Source organism: Anguilla rostrata, unplaced genomic scaffold, assembly GCF_018555375.3.
Source record: "Anguilla rostrata isolate EN2019 unplaced genomic scaffold, ASM1855537v3 scaf0163, whole genome shotgun sequence".
Lineage (NCBI taxonomy): Eukaryota > Metazoa > Chordata > Actinopteri > Anguilliformes > Anguillidae > Anguilla > Anguilla rostrata.
The window spans coordinates 1-14,253 of record NW_026985721.1 but is presented as its reverse complement, the minus strand read 5'-3'; the positions used below and the strand labels follow the sequence as shown (position 1 = coordinate 14,253).

Here is a 14,253-nt window from a genome sequence, read left to right as displayed (position 1 = left end):
ATACACCCACCTACACCTGAATGTTACACAATACGCCCACCTACACCTGAAAGTTACACAATACGCCCACCATCAATATAATGTGACAGAAATATACTTATCCTACATCAGAATATGACATAGCGTGTCCACCAACGCTTGAATTTTACATAGTACACACACCTACAAAAACACACATGAATGACAAAACACACCAACCAACACCTTTGTGTGATATATTACACTCAATCGACAACTGAATTTGACAATAAACCAAACCTACACCTCAATGAGACATAATACACCCACCTACACCTGAATATGGCCCAACACACCCATCTACACCTGAATATGATATAATATATAATCAACACCTGAGTTTGGCGCAATACATCCACCTACACCTGAATATGACATGGAGCACCCAACCTACACCAGAAATTAGCCAGTCAGATTTAGGTTTAATTAAATAGTAGTGTCAATATGAACCTGTTCATTTACCTTGAATCACCTGGAAACTCTTCTCTGAAGTTGAGTATCTTCCCCATTGAATGATCACTCTTCATTGACACACAGCTGGGCACAGGTGACCCTGCTCTATCTACCTGGGCCCTGTGAACAAAGAATGGATAATATACCATCAACACCTGAAAATGACATAATACACCCACCTACATCTGCATATAATATAACAATCTATGTCTGAATGTGACACAATACACCCACCTACACCTGAATATGGCACAATACACCCACCTACACCTGAATGTTACACAATACGCCCACCATCAATATAATGTGACAGAAATATACTTATCCTACATCAGAATATGACATAGCATGTCCACCAACGCTTGAATTTTACATAGTACACACACCTACAAAAACACACATGAATGACAAAACACACCAACCAACACCTTTGTGTGATATATTACACTCAATTGACAACTGAATTTGACAATAAACCAAACCTACACCTCAATGAGACATAATACACCCACCTACACCTGAATATGGCCCAACACACCCATCTACACCTGAATATGATATAGCCTAATATATAATCAACACCTGAGTTTGGCACAATACATCCACCTACACCTGAATATGACATGGAGCACCCAACCTACACCAGAAATTAGCCAGTCAGATTTAGGTTTAATTAAATAGTAGTGTCAATATGAACCTGTTCATTTACCTTGAATCACCTGGAAACTCTTCTCTGAAGTTGAGTATCTTCCCCATTGAATGATCACTCTTCATTGACACACAGCTGGGTACAGGTGACCCTGCTCGTTCTACCTGGACCCTGTGAACAGAACATGGAAACAGAACTTCCAGTTAAACTCATCCTCTCACTGCAGCTTTAACTTACAGCACATGGAGACAGAACTTCCAGTTAAACTCATCCTCTCACTGCAGCTCTAACTCACAGCACATGGAGACAGAGCTTCCAGTTAAACTCATCCTCTTACAGCAGCTCTATCCAAAAGAATCTGTTTTACACATTGTGTACTGAACCATTTGCGCAGTTTCTCTCTTGTACACACATCAGAGTTAGAAACGAATGAGCGTTGCGCACAGAATGCGCAAAGCAAGTTCTGTCAGGAAACTCAAAAATTGCAGCTGACCAATCGGTCGGCTCCATTAACCTCATACTCACGCGTTTCCACAATCATCCAATTGCATACACACAACACTCTTCTCTTACCCATCCAATTACAGGCACACATCACCAGTGGAGCGCCTTTTTAAACCACCAATCAGACCTCTCAGTGCTGCTGCTTGCCTGCACTGCTTTTGCCTGCTTCACTGCTGCTGCTCAGAACTGCACTCACCCTCCACCACCCCATCATCACTTGTTGTTTGGATCTGCTTCTACATACTGGGGGGTTTACTGGTATTCTTCCTGTTTAGTAGGGCAGATGTATCGTACTCCCTGTTAGACAAAGTTAGTGCGTGCACTAATATCTAAAGTAGATCTATTCATCGCCAAACCAAAAATATGTATTTACATATCCATGTAAGTTTAACTCTGATACTGCAGGTAATGGATCCAAGGTCATTCATTGCAGAAAATTAACAAGAAAAAACACCATCTAAACAGATGAGAGCCAAGATGGAATACCACACCAACACCATAACACACCATAATACACTCATCTACACCTGAATGTGACATAATACACCTACTTACACCTAAATGTGACATAATACACCCACTTACATCGGAAAGTGACATAATACACTCACTGACACCTGAATGTGACATAATACACATACCTACATCGGAATAAATGGAGGAATAAATCAGGGGAGAAATCAGAAATCAGGGGAGAGGCTTGCGTTTATTGACCAAATAGTTGTTTTTTTAGCAAGGGGTGAATTAGGTGAACAATGTTGAATTGCAAATGTCAAAGGAACGTAACTGAAGCTGAACCGGAGTTCATAACTATGGACACTCAAAGAAATGCTGGATCAACAAAAGACCTCCTCGATTACTGTCCAGCAACCTGGTCTAGTGCTTCAAAACAAGAGCTTAATAAGATCCAGCTCACTCAAAACAGAGCTGCCTGCCTTGCTCTTCACTGCTCAATGAGGGACAGTGTGGAAGGGATGCATGCCAGGCTGTTATGGATGAGGGTGGATGAGAGACTGGCATGCAGCCTGGTCATGTATATAAGAAACATTTGTGCCTTAAGAAAACCTACATACTTATATTCACAGTTAACACACACCAATGGCAGACATTATTATGACACCAGACATGCCTTTATGGGATGCTTCACATTACCTTTACCTAAAACCAATGCTTTAAAGAAAACTGTAATGTATAGGGCTATGTCAACCTGGAACAAACTACCACAACATTTAACCTAGATTATCAGTAAAATCAGTTTTAAAAAGAAATTAAGAACAGCAATTATTCAGAAAGAATTCATTTAAGGCTACATATAATGCTCTGTATGTGAAGGTTGATTATATTTGTGGTCCTCACCCCCCTGCCCATGGCTGACCGAGTCACTACGCTCCAGCAGAACATCACTGCGGGCTGCAGAAAGGAAGTGGAGAAAATCCCGATCCTCTGATGACCTGACCGCATACCATACCCTGCTGGCGACTTTTACATCTGCCCTCACGTCTGCAAAAGCCTCTTTTTTCCAGTCCAAGATCAGCGCATGTGTCTCTAATCCACGTAAACTATTCTCCACCTTCTCTTCCCTCCTCATTCCTCCTCCACCCCCACCTCCCTCTTCCCTCTCCGCAGATGACTTTCTGGCCGCCTTTGAAGGAAAGGTGGCTACAATCCGGAACTCCTTCACCCATCCAGTGAGCCCCCCAACCCCCCAGGACAAACCCACAGCCACACTGACCTCCTTTGAAATGCTGGAGGACTCCGATGTATTACAACTCATCACCTCTCATCGCGCAACAACCTGTCCACTTGACCCCATCCCATCTAAAGTTCTCCAGTCCATCTCCAGCGAGCTCCTTCCCTATCTGTCTTCCATTGTTAGTTCCTCTCTCTCCTCTGGTCATGTTCCCTCTGTTTTTAAGATGGCTCGTGTTACCCCACTACTCAAAAAACCCACCTTAGACCCCTCCAATGTAACAAATTATCGACCCGTATCCCTTCTACCCTTTCTGTCCAAAACCCTTGAACGAGCAGTTCTTAAACAATTAACCTTTTTTCTCCATCAGAACAACCTGCTAGACCCTCACCAGTCTGGCTTCCGATCCGGGCACTCAACAGAGACTGCACTACTAGCTGTGACGGAGGCACTTGCCACTGCAAGAGCCTCACGCCTTTCCTCTGTCCTGATCCTTCTTGACCTGTCTGCAGCTTTTGACACGGTCAACCATAAAATACTCCTCTCCACCTTGGCTGGGATGGGAATTGCCGGGACTGCCCTGTCTTGGTTCGCTTCCTATCTTGCAGATAGGACCTACCAGGTCACCTGGAAGGGGTCTGCCTCTGCCTCTCATCCACTTGTTACGGGAGTGCCGCAGGGATCTGTACTGGGTCCTCTGCTGTTCCCCTTATACACCAGATCTCTTGGTTCAGTCATTAATTCACATGGTTTTTCCTATCATTGTTACACAGATGACACACAAGTCTTCTTTTCTTTCCCCCCCTCGGCCACACAGATCAATGATAAGATCTCTTCCTGCCTGGCTGACATCTCCACCTGGATGGCCAGCCACCATCTGAAGCTCAACCTCAACAAAACTGAGCTGCTCTTCTTCCCGTACAAGACCTCCTTGCTTCGTGAACTCTCAATCACGGTTGATGGCACCACAGTGACTGCCTCTCACTCTGCCAAGAGCTTGGGGGTGGTCCTGGATGACCAACTGGACCTCAAGGAGCACATCAAGGCAACATCACGGTCCTGCAGATTCTTCCTATACAACATCAGGAGGATTCGACCATACCTGACGACGCACTCCACCCAGCTGCTCGTCCAGGCTACGGTGACCTCTCGACTTGATTACTGCAACTCTCTCCTTGCAAACCTGCCAGCTTGTGCCATACAGCCACTACAGATGATTCAGAATGCCGCTGCCCAACTCATCTACAACCTCCCCAAATTCTCCCACGTCACTCCTCTGCTGCGATCACTTCACTGGCTACCGGTCGCTGCCAGGATCCGATTCAAAGCCCTGACCCTTGCCTACACTGCCGCCAACAGGACAGCCCCCATCTACTTGCAGGACATGACTCAATTCTATGTGCCTGCTCGACCACTCCACTCTGCGGCAGCAGGGCGTCTTGCAACCCCTCCCACCCGCCCAAAGGGATCACAGAGCTTCTCCACCCTAGCTCCGCAATGGTGGAATGAACTCCCCGTCCCTCTCCGAACCTCCCCCTCACTATCCATCTTCCGCCGTGGCCTGAAGACTCATCTCTTCAGACTATACCTAGAATAACCACCACCACGCTGTATATATTAAAAAAAAAAAAAAAAACCCTTTTTCCTGTCACTTGTTACATGTTGCCCCATCCCTGCACTTCTTGGTAAATTGTATTCGTCCTAATACTGTAGCTTATTCTTCTGCCTAGTTTGGCTTTGCAGATGTTAGACCAGGATAGTGTTCATTGTTCTTGGCTAGAAATAGCTGTTCAAAATAAGTAATTGTACCTTACTGAACCCGTGTTCAGCAGTTGTCTACGATCATGAAAATGCACTTTTGTACGTCGCTTTGGATAAAAGCGTCTGCCAAATGAATGTAATGTAATGTAATGTGTTAACCGAGGTAAGGCTTCGCTATGCACTAGTAGTATTGGGCAGTTATATATACAGTACTTATATATACCTAGCCTACTAACTGTATTATTTGCTTTAACCATTTATTGTTGAGGTGACATTATGAATGTGAGAGAACTACTTATTTTCTCTTTTTTTATTTCATTTTGTTTTGTTGATAATGTGGATTGTCTATAATGTGACGTTTGAATGTCTTATCTTGTCTTTTGTGTGGACCCCAGGAAGAATAGTTGTTACTGAGGTAGTAACTAATGGGGATCCTAAATAAATAAAATAAATAAATACTAACTCACTAATACTAACTAACAGAACATGGAGGCAGAGTTTCCAGTTTAACTCATCCGCATACTGCAGCTCTAACTCACAGAACATGGAGACAGAGCTTCCAGTTTAACTCATCCGCATACTGCAGCTCTAACTCACAGAACATGGAGACAGAGCTTCCAGTTTAACTCATCCTCTTACTGCAGCTCTAACTCACATCACATTAAATATCTGATTTGTGCATTCATACCTCTTTCTGTTAGTGCTGAGGGTTCCTCCTTTGGTGTCTGGCTCTCCTGAGTGACTCATTTTAGAAACAGCGCCCCCTATCTCAGGAGACTGGAACACATCAGACCAGTTTACACCACATGTGGGTTCTATCCCAAACTAGCCAACCTGTAAACACACAAAATGAGAACACACTGAACACACATATAGACACACTAATATACAGAGACACGCATATACAACACGCCACAGTGTTGACAGGAAGCAATCAAGAATTTAAATAGGCCCTAAACATGTTCTATACAGCAACTGTATTACATAAATGTAAGTGGTAAGCTCTATATTGATTGTACAACTTGATAAATATTTTTTGTTAACGATTCAATGGAATTCAATGGAATCGGTCAAAATTTCACATTTCTCAGATTATACATTTATTTACAGAAAATAAGTGTCACAATTATTGCCCCCTCCACCCCTTATTCAGAACTTTATTCACCCTCCCCTTGCAAGGATAATGGCACTGAGTCTTTATGAATAACGTCTTATAAGACTGGAGAACACATTGGGAGGGATCTCCATCCAGATCCTTAATTTCTTTTGATCTTTGCTAAAGAACTGTCCTGTTCAATTAAAACTGCAGGTTTCCCATGGAGTTCAAGTCTGGAGACTGTACCCATTGCAAAATGTGGCTTATGTGGTTAATTAATCATTTATTTGTGAATAGTAACGTGTGCTTGAGGTCACTGTTTCGCTGGAAGATCCACTAGTGGCTTTCAGTCTGCTGGCAGAGGCAACCAGGTTTCTGGCTAAAACGTCCTGGTACCTGGGTAGAGTTCATGATGCTGTTGTTTTTAACAAGGGCCCAAGGATCAGTGGAAGCAGCACAGCCCCGTAACATTAAAGATCCACCGCTGTATTTACCAGTATAAATGAGGCCTGTTTCTGTATACACATCCCTAAATCAACACTAAACCCATATCCTTTGTATTATATACCGGCAACTTTATTATGTACACCCGCTCATTAATGCAAATAGCATACTCCACCAAACAGCAAATCATGTGGCTACAACTCAATATATAAACTATGCAGACATAGTGAAGATGTTTAGTTTTTTGTTTGAGCAAATATTGTAATGGACAAGATGTGTGATCTAAGTGACTTTGACTGTGGCATGACTGTCAGTGCCAGACGTAGTGGTTCCACCATCACAGAAACAGGGATCATGCAATACAGTCTCTAGAGTTTACAAAGAATGGTGCAATGAAAAATGTAGTATAATGGGTAAGGAACTAGTCTTATAGCCTAAAGATCACAGGTTTGATTCTAGGGTACAAAACTGTCATTGTATCCTTGAGCAAGGTACTTAACCAGCATTGTTTCAGTATATATTTGACTGTATAAATGGATGCAATGTAAAAGTTGTGTAAGTCACTCTGGATAAGAGTGTCTGCTAAATGCCTGTAATGTAATGTAATTGTAGGGTGGAGGACTAAAATAGGGCTGCCACCAGGGGGCGCTACCTCGCTCTGGGTACAGTAAATGTTGTCGGGTACCCTCTTGGGCCATGTGAGATCAAAATCAAGCCATAACTGTTTTAATCAGAGACTGTAAAAAATATGGACAAAGCTACTGTGACGTCACCCATTTACTCTCCGTGGGTCTCTAAAACACGTTTTGAAGCTCAATGGCGGGCGCGACCATGTTGTCGATTTGGAGCCAAAACCATAGAGTTAAGCGGTCTTGTGATTTTTACAATGTGATTGACAGTCCGGTGCGGAAAAGCCCATCAACCTGAACGAACGATTGCAGAACGAACTTGAGGCTAGTTGACTGTCTGCCGTTATGTTTTAAAATATATTATCAAATGTTTACGGAGTTTAATTTCCATCCGTGACTGTGTGTCATGTAATCACGTTATATGTATGACATTAATAATACAATTATGTTCAGTTATCTTCAATTTATGTTTCTCAGCAAAACGAATAGGCCTATGCTTAGCTAGCATATCAGCTTGCCAGTGAGCTAGGTAGGCTATCCGTGGTTAGCTCACGCATTAGCAATATGAACCACAGGGGAAGAACATCGACTACACTGATGGTCAATCAATCAGAGATGTGTAGGCTACTGGTGATTTGGCTAGGCTAATTTTCGTATAACTGTCTGGTAGACCTGCTGTTAACCGAGCAAGTTATTGTCGTAGGTTTTCGCCACAATCAGTTAATGAGTCAGTAACTGCTACTAGCTAGGCTACTCCATCGCCGTTTGTGGTGTTCACTTGCTGGGTGACGCTAGATCGTTCGGAAGTCACTTTCTACCGAATAAAAATTAACACTGTCAGCGGTGATTAACAAATCTACCAAGTATTTTAATAACTGATCTGCAGGCGTGTAAATATGACAACGCACTTTGTACAGCAAGTTTTCCACCTGGTGCATGAAGACAAAAATAATGTACATTGAATTTCTAATTATTATTAGGCTATTTTTTTTTTCTTGTAAATCATCAAAACCAATGGAGAAAAGCCAATATACGCAAGGAGCCCCCAGGAGCGATTCTGAGAACCACTGTCTTAAATGCTCTTGTCGGTCTCTTAAATGCTAAAAACATGTTCCTTTCTAAATGCCAGTCTTACAAAGATGGTTAATTTCGTTAAATTCTGTGTGTGTGATTTCATCGTGTGTTGTATGTTATTCAGCAAATAAACCTTAAGACTCTTAATTCGCTTCGTGAAACTGAAAATTTTGCAGTGTTTATCCCAAAATCGGGATTATAGTAGCTTTGTCACATGCGTGAAGCATGGCCCAGGTAGACATTTACGGAATGTACACAACTGACAAGCCGTCAAACACGTTTGACAGATTTAATATTTGCCGGTTAGGGTTGCTAGTCAAATGGCTTGGTAGCCGAAGTTGCGAACTGTTTTAGCATAGGCTACTGGACTACCAAATATAGCAAGCTGATTACGCTTTCTGCCAACTAATTATTTGGTTAAGTAGGCTAAAGGAAATAGTAAAAATGACTCGGCTACCGAAAAACTTCAGAGGATGATTATTTTATGGTCGTCTAGTGCAGCTGTAAATAGCACATGCCATAATGAAATCACTACGAAATGGGATGCCTGCATTCTCTGACTTCGCACAGGTGTACCGTGGTCGGAGTCGCAATGTCAAGGCCAAGAGGCGCCACCTCCCACCCCAGTGACCACAGACTGTAGCCCCTACTGTAGCTCAGTCCTCCGCAGTAATCCGGAAGTGACGCAAACTGTACCTCATTGGTCCACAACAAATATTATAACAGTGCCCAAATGACACAATAAATCATGAAATCGACCCATGGACAGTCATAAGACGAATAAAATACACATATTGTGACTATTTGTTCTCATGAGAAAAAATAATTGACTTTGTATTTTGACCGCATTTGTACCGTAGACTTGGAAACCGGATATGAAAACACCTATACTGGAGCCAACCGTAGTGGCGCTAGTGAGCAACCAGGAACAACAAGACCAGGAAATGAGCTTCAAAAACGAAGTCTGGTTTTGGCCGCTTGGTTTTAATTCTGAAAGGTAGGAAGCAGAAATCTGTCCCTCAAAACAGTTTTATACCTTGATTAAGGTTACCCATCCATGTAATTTGTTCATGAAATATGGAAGATAATATGTTTGATGTTCATTATATGTTACTATTTGCAGTCAATGATTGACATAAAGTATGCAGTGTTCATCTTTATTTATGGCACTTTATTTATTTATTTATTTTAGTCACGCGACTAGTAGCTATTTATTTCGCTATTGAAAATGAATGAAGTGCACAACTAATTTGGTTGTGGATTAAATGTTGATTGTATTCACTACTAATTAGTGTTTTTCTAGCTATATTCTTTTATTTATTGCCATATGTTTATTGGACTTTAACTACTTATTTTATGCAAATTGAACTAATGTGAAGCATGTGTACTACGCTAGCTATATGTAGCTGCAGTGTAGTGTAGTTGGCCATGTAACTAATTCAGCCATAACTGTTTCAATTCTGAAAGGCTGGATGTGTGAGACTGACTGCATGCTGCTGTTTCAACTGCTTCAACTGCTTCATCTGCCACCAAAGAAACAACACTGCTGTGTTTCAACCGCAACCACAAACTCTCCCTATACTCCTTTTCTTCCAACAAGACCCACACATAAAACAATACAACGCAGACTTTACGGTCAGGGTTATTCGTGGAAGGGACGAAAATCAAAAGGACACAGTAAAATAGGGTTACATAATGATGTCATCTCATTTAACAGTAGATGAGACAATGTCATTTTGAAAATGCTAGATTTTTGGGTTTGACTGATTACTCCCAGTAAAACATTTACTTTGCATTGCAGGCATTTAGCAGACACTCTTATCCAGGGCGACTTAAACAAGTTTTTATTTTGCATAGTATTTTACATTGCATCCACACAGCTGGATATATACTGAAGCAATACAGGTTGGGTACCTAGCTCAAGGGTACAACGGCAGTGTCCTACCTGGGAATCGAACCTGCTACCTGTAGGTTACAAGACCAGCTCCATACCTATTAGAATGGACAAGATGTGTGATCTAAGCGACTTTGACTGTGCCAGATGGATGGTGCCAGATGTGGTGGTTCTAGTATCACAGAAACAGCTGCCCTCCTGGGATTTTCATGCAGTACAGTCTCTAGAGTTCACAGAGAATGGTGTGATACACAAAAAACACCTTGTTAATGAGAGATCAGAGGGTTAGGGTTAGGGCAGACTAGTTCAAGGTAACAGAAAGGCCACAAATGAAATAGGCTAACTATGCTTGGCCAAAGAGCTCTAATGTCATCTCTCCGGACCACAGTAGATGAAAGGAGACAATTTAGATTCTTGAAACTGTTGATTACTCCCAGTAAAACCATTTTTCCTGAAACCATTCCAAATAGCGTTTAGGCATGGAGGTAACATCTAATTTTGGAGCATCTAAGGTAGCAATTAATTGTAGATTTGGAAACTTGGTGACCCCCGATGCAACCAAGTTCTGTAATTCTCCAACTGTGGCCACTGGATTGTTCTTTGCTCCCTGAACCATCTACCTCACTGTGCATGGGGCTAAGATACACTAGCACCCTCTACTGGACAGGTTTAACTCTACTCCAGTGGTTTTAAAATAATTAATATTTGGTCTCACAGTATTAAGTCATATATTTCTTTCTTTGTTTGGTTTTTGACCCATTGCCTTATTTTTGAATTTCAACAACCATTTTTTTCTTCATTTGTGAGTTTGTTGCTTTTGATGAAAAATGGATTTTATAAGTGTGTTGCCTCAGTTTTATACTCCAGAGAAGTAGCAAGCAATGGAAGAGCATGACACTGTTCCTCAGGCCTGAGATCAGCTTAATGTCTTATATACATTCTGGTGTAGATCAGCTTCATGTCAAATATTGGGATGCCAGGTATGCCATCCCGCCAAGTTACGCCTTGGCAGGGGCATGCCCCATACTTATACAGCACCGAGAGTTTGGCACTTTTCAGGGTTCCCCACAGAAATAACCACAGCCACAGACACTCAGCCCTTAAAAACATTCAATTCTGCACATTCTCACCCCATTTCAGCAGACAGAATTCATAAACAACTTCACATGTCCACACAATAAAGCCCCAAACTAAGGGGATTTTGCGTTTTCTCCTTATTCTTCTTCTCATTCTTCTTCTTCTAATTCTTCTTCTTCTTATTTTTCCTGCTGCCAATCCCACTAACATGTCTCCCCATTGGACATTTGGTGGGATATGTTAGGATGGAGCGTAGCACAGTGGGTAAGGAACTGGGCTTGTAACCGAAAGGTCGTAGGTTCGATTACCGGGTAAGGACACTGCCGTTGTACCCTTGAGCAACGTACTTAACCGGAATTGCTTCAGTATATATCCAGCTGTATAAATGGATACAATGTAAAAAAAAAAAAAAAAAAAAATTTTTAAATGCTATGTAGAAGTTGTGTAAGTCGCTCTGGATAAGAGCGCCTGCTAAATGCCTGTAATGTAACATTTCACCGACACCAGCCAAATCTTCACCTACACGACCCAATCAAAAACTTGCATACGCACGCAAAATACCCATACCTTTTTATTCTGAAACATTTCCAGTTTAAACAGTTAGTCTGCTGTGGCCTAGTGGACAGGGTTACTGTCTTGGGAATGTGGAGTCCTATGTTCAAGCCCAGCTAGGAACACGTTTCTTTAACCTCATTTTACCCTCTACTACTTCTCAATTATTGCTTTTGCACCATATCTACCCGCCGTTCACCGAACGTATACACTGCATTATGACGTACCGTCTGCACGTTCAGTTATTAACCGGCTACAATATTGCAAAGCCATATGGATTCAACGGGAGCTCTTCTGTGCTTACTGGCCTGTGTTCTTCTTTAAAACCACGGAAAGAAAGAAAGGTGCAGCTTATGACAAGAAGAACACCATCCCCACAGTCAAGTATGGAGGTGGGTCAGTCCTTCTGTGGGGTGTTTTGCTGCTTCTGGTACTGGCAATCTTCAGCGTGTGACTGGCACCATGGATTCCTTGAAATACCAGGCCATTCTGGAGAAGAATGTTATGTCCTCAGAGCATAAGCTGAAGCTTGGTGATCATTGGACTTTCCAGGAAGACAATGATCCTAAGCATACATCCAAGCCAACCAAAGCTTGGTTTTTTTTTTGCACAGAAAGAATGGGCCAGGATTCCAAAAGAGAGGTGGCAGAGGCTTGTGAGCACTTATAGGAAGCGTTTATTGGAAGTTGTAAAAGCTAAAGGATGTTCCACAAAGTACTGATTTTGGGGGTTGAATAATTTGGTAATTGATTTTTATGGAGAAAATTTCATTTTTTCCTTATAACAAATAGTAAACTCAGCTGTATGTTTTCAAAATCACTTGAACATGTTCTAATAAACATGTATTTCTGTTCACAAAGGCCTTAGTTGATACATTGTCACAAAATTTTATTCACATCACAAAGACATCGTATGGGTTAAAGGGGCTGAATACTTTTTTTTGCAACTGCATATATATATATGTATGTGTGTGTGTGTGTGTGTGTGCGCGTGCGTGCGTGCGTGCGTGTATGTGTGTATGTATGTGTGTATGTGCGTGTTTCATTAGTTATTTTATTCTTGTTCCCCTCCTCGTACACCCCTATTTGTTAAAGTGAAATGAATATTAGAACCAGCTATCATGCTTATGTCTGACCAGGTATTAGCCTAATTGTATTTGTTTTTTGTGTCTTTCCTCCCCATTTTCATTGTTTTCATTCACTCCCTCATTTATTTATGTATATTTCTTTGAATATATATTAGGGTGCATCAGACACCCCTATGGTAAGCAATTGAATTAGGTCCTCAAACACTCTATAACATGGATTCTCAAATTTGGACCACAAATTTAAATCCAGCCCTAGTTTTCTTTTCCCCAGGTAATTAACAGAACAATTTATGCTACTTTGTGCCAGACTGCATTCACATGTGACTCCCAGGTAAACGGAGGGTGGAAAACAAGCAGTTCTTGGATGTGGAAGCCTGCGATTAGAATAACAGTACACTAGAACCACACCAGAAATCCATGATTTGGGATGGCAGATATGCCATCCTGCCAAGTTACGCCTTGGCAGGGCTGCATGCCCTATACCGGTACAGCACCAAGAGTTTGGCACTCTTCGGGGTTCCCCACAGAAATAACCACAACAGCCACAGACACTCAGCCCTTAAAAACATTAAATTGTGTACATTCTCACCTCATTTCAACAGACTGAATTGATAAACAACTTCACATGTCCACACAATAAAGCCCCAAACTAAAGGGGTTTTCCTTCTTCTTCTTCTTCTTCTTCTTCCTGCCGCCTATCCCACAAACAAAATGTCTCCCTATTGGACATTTTACCGACACCAGCCAATCCTTCACCTACACGAGCCAATCAAAATCTCGCATACACATGCAAAATAGCCATATCTTTTTAGTCTGAAACATTTCTGGTCTTAACAACAAGTCTGTTCATGGCCTAGTGGTCAAAGTTAGAGCCTATAGACCATGAAGCTGCTGGCTCAAACCCAGCCAGGATCACATTTCTTTAACCTGGTTTTTTCCTCACTAATAATTGTCTATTGCTTTTGCACCACATCTACCCGGTATTCACCGCATGTATACACTGCATTATGACGTACCATCTGCACGTCGTCCAGTTAACCGGCTACAATATCGCCAGGCTATATGGATTACGCCGGAGCTCAGCAGTGCTTACTGGCCTGTGTTCTTTAACCCTCCTGTTCTGTTCATTTTTCAGGTACAGCAAAAATGTTCCTGGGTCAATGTGACTCGGTGCATGTTTAAACATCCAAAAGTTGTCAGAAACCAAAAAATCCTAATAAACATTGTTTGGGTACCTAAATACTAACAATTCCATCAAAATTTAGTGCAATGGTGTTATTCACCTCTCACAGATCATGGTTTCATTAGGATAATTCACTCGTTTT

At 41.8% G+C, this 14,253-nt stretch overlaps 1 long non-coding RNA gene across 1 annotated transcript; it reads right to left on the bottom strand.

The window, feature by feature from the left end:
- Positions 1 to 460: 460 nt before the first annotated feature.
- LOC135246307 (uncharacterized) lies at positions 461 to 10,431 on the bottom strand. Its single transcript, XR_010327606.1, has 4 exons — positions 10,311 to 10,431; positions 5,764 to 5,909; positions 1,181 to 1,291; positions 461 to 591 (listed from the first exon to the last, which is right to left on the bottom strand). It is a non-coding gene; the product is annotated as an uncharacterized LOC135246307 (long non-coding RNA).
- Between the last annotated feature and the right edge of the window lie 3,822 nt (positions 10,432 to 14,253).